Here is a 3,482-nt window from a genome sequence, read left to right as displayed (position 1 = left end):
CCTTTCTTCCTTCCTGCGCAGCCCCCCGTCACTCTCTCGAAGCTTCGGGTTCCTCGGCCCTGAGTTTCTGTTGGATCCACACAATTCAGGACCCAAGATTTCTTTCAGATTGCTACGTTAGACACTTGGTCGCTGGAATGAAATTAACCTGAACTTTTACAAGCCACCACCCGGAAGTGCCCGGCTAGCTCAGTCGGTAGAGCATGAGACTCTTAATCTCAGGGTCGTGGGTTCGAGCCCCACGTTGGGCGCATCCCTTTTTCTCCTATTTAATCTTTTTTTTTTAAATTGAATTGTCTCTATTTACCCCAAATTTAGCAAAAAAAGAAAAAGAAAAAGAAAAAGGGGGAAATGGAGCTAGGAAGGAGAGGGCGGAGCCAGGACCAGGGCAGGGAGAGGAAGCGTGGGGAGCTGGCTGGGGTTGCTGACGAGCTGGACACCGGCGGCCTTGGGGAGCGCTGCGCCCACGGGTATTGGGTTAGTTATTGATACCCCGGAGAACGTTGCTCTGCCGCCAGAGCCCGGAGACGTTTGCTTTGCATTTGTTCCCGGTAAATCTCGTCCTTGTTGGGGTGGGAGGTGTAGGTTAAGCCGGTGAGCGGGAACCAAGTTTGGCACCGGCCAAACATTCCCTTTTAACTCCTCATTTATCAGTCCTACTTTTTGTTTTTGTAAATATGCTTTCATCTCTCTTTTTTATCCCGCTAACCATCTCCAAGAGGATCAATAGGCTCAGCGTGGTGCCAGGACAAAGAGCAGCATCGCCTGGCCACTGAGAAATGTCTTCCTAGCAACCAAGCTACACCATGTTTTGGGGTAGGGGACTCAACGCCATAAAGATAGCACCTCTCTTTAACTTGCTGTCTGAGTGTAACATAGTTTTCATTAAAATATCAAAAAGGTTTTTTTAATTCAAACTGGACAACATAATTTTAAAGTTTAAAGGGAAAAATAAGCTGTAATCTTTAGAGAAATTCATTTTTTTTGGTGAGACATTATAAACAAGCAAACAAACCATGAAGACCGTGATCATGTACGTTGATGGTTGATGCTCTCGATTCCGAAAGACAATATTCCTCTTTTATTGATTAAAAAATTAAAAAAAAATTTTTTATCGACTTCAGAGAGGAAGAGAAAGACAGAAACATCAATGATGAGAATCACCGATCGGCTGCCTCCCGCACGCCCCGCACCGGGAATCAAACCCCTACCTGGGCATATGCCCCCCGAGGATCGAACCGTGACCTCCTGGTTCAGAGGTCGAAGTTTAACTACTGAACCACAGCGCCCCTCTTTTAAATGCTTAGAGACAGCAACATCTTCGCCCCTCCGACCGGGTAGGAGGTTTTTTTACAGGGGAGGCAGTGACGAAGCCTTCGTACTTAGACGCACTGTGAGGCAAGATAGAGGCACTGACGAGGGTTTCACGGCGGAACGTCAGAGGAAGCTCGTGTGGCTCTGGGAGCAAACCGAGGGCCGCGGATTGACTGAGCAGATCGATGACAACGCCGGCTTTACCCCCATAAATAGAGCCGCGAGCCCCCGATCGCCCTGGCCAGGTGTGGCCCCTGCAGGCGTGCGCTCTGTACTTTTCTCAACAATACACCCAGCTTATACCCCATTTGTCCATATGCGCGCCCCTTTGAGCCTGGATTTTTTATTCCCAACAGCCCCAGAAGGGGCAGGGACAGCTCGGGGCTGTGGCACAGACAGTGCTCTGGCTCCGCGGAACCTTCCCTTGCGCCTAAGACCGTGGGAAGAGTGCCCAGGGGTGTCGTGGGAAGTTGGAAAATTCCAGTCTCGGGACTAAGGAGGTGGCTCCGCAGTGGGTCTGGGTGGGCCCTCTGGGGATGGACTGAAAAGATCCCTTCCTCCTTCCTGGATGTGCTTGCCGTCGAAGTCTGGGTCCCGTCTGGGCGGAACCGAGCCCCAGGAAGGCGGTTCTAAAAGCCCAGGCGAACAGCAGGGCAATCACAGGCCTGGGCCGTGATTTGGTGCCGATCAGCCTTGGGCCGGAGCCAATCCTTTAAACTCTGCAACCTGTTTCCTCACCAGCAACGCGCCCAGGCTGCCTTCGGTCTCGGCAACGGGGCCCAAGCTGCCAGGGCGAGAAGCTCACCCTCTCCCCGCCGCCCCAAACTCAGTGCGCAGCTCTAAGGGTGGCGCGGAGGCCGCGCGTTTTATTGGTTTTCTGCGGATTGGGTACCCGCGGTGGCCAGGAGGAGGCGCGAGGTCCCTCCCTTTGGAACTCGGTCCCAGCACACACGGCCTTTCCTCAGTCTGGTTAGGAAAGAACAATGACGTCCCGGAGTTTCCGTTTCTCTGAGACTGTGGGACCCAACGTTTCTTATTCTTCACCGCCTCCTCTCTAGGGCCGTCTGGGTTGGTTGGGTAAGCTCAGTGGCCCAGCCCTTTCTCCTTGCTATCCGTCTGCGGTAGCCTCACAAGCCAACTGGATCTCATTTCCCTTGTATTTCAAAATGTTCTACTCGACGCATTAAAGGCCTTATTCTGAGAAGGATCCGCAGGTTTCGACAGATCACCAAAGGAATCCTCAGTCGGAGAAAGGCCGAGCACCTGCACGCACTGAGAAAGACGGGGGGGGGCGGGGGGGGACACACAAAGCGGGTGGAGAAGCGGATGGGAAGATTCAAGACGAAGAGAAAAAGAGTTGGGAGGAGGAAGAGGAAAGGGGAGGAGAGAGAGGATTCCCAGGGCTGGTCCCAGCAATGACAATTGGTCTCTCTGCCCCTCTCCTCAGCCTTAGTCTTTCCTGGCAGCCATCTGATTCTGGGAATTGTCTAGTCAGTAGATCTACCAAGCCCACCAGGACCAATACTGGCGCCTTAGAGATGGCATTTTGCTAATCCTCTCTCTTGAGGTCCCAGAAGAGTCTGCAAGGGAGGCAAACTTTACCTCTGAGACTTTACCGAGACCTTCTTAGGGCCTCCCCTGGGCCTGAGAACTAGATGGACATAAGATACATACAGAGTTTTACATGCACTGGGTGCTCCGATAGGAAAATGAAAACCCTAAGAAGTGGCTAGGCCTAAGCATTTATAGACTGCATTGAATACAGAGAGGCCATTGTGAAAGGTAAAATATATGGGAAGACTAAAGAAAGATAAGAGTTATTTTAACAAGGCCTGTTTGTACAGATTTCTCTGTCTTGACTTCCTGTCTCTGGTGACAACAATGTTTCTTTCCAGTCTCGGAGGACATGGCTCATGTAGAGGTTCTATCTCCTGCTTTTAGGAATAAGAGGTGAGGTCAGAGTACCCTTTTGCACTTGGCATTTGCCAAGTGCCTTTCGCTCAAGATAATCCCTCCTAGAGTTTTAAAAAATGTATATTTAGGCACTCCTATATGTGGTGCATATATGTTTACCAGGGTCATATCTTCTTGTTAGACCAATCCCTTTCATATTATGTAGTGACCTTCTTTGCCTGTTTTTATGGCCATTGCTCTGAAGTCTATTTTGT

General features: G+C 50.7%; 1 non-coding gene across 1 annotated transcript; it reads left to right on the top strand.

The window, feature by feature from the left end:
- The first annotated feature begins 178 nt into the window (after positions 1-178).
- TRNAK-CUU lies at positions 179-251 on the top strand. Its single transcript has one exon. It is a non-coding gene; the product is annotated as a tRNA-Lys (tRNA).
- Positions 252-3,482: the final 3,231 nt, after the last annotated feature.

The sequence above is a fragment of the Myotis davidii genome, unplaced genomic scaffold, assembly GCF_000327345.1.
Source record: "Myotis davidii unplaced genomic scaffold, ASM32734v1 scaffold401, whole genome shotgun sequence".
NCBI lineage: Eukaryota > Metazoa > Chordata > Mammalia > Chiroptera > Vespertilionidae > Myotis > Myotis davidii.
The sequence above is the reverse complement of the archived record's forward strand: the minus strand, read 5'-3'. Positions and strand labels throughout refer to the sequence as shown.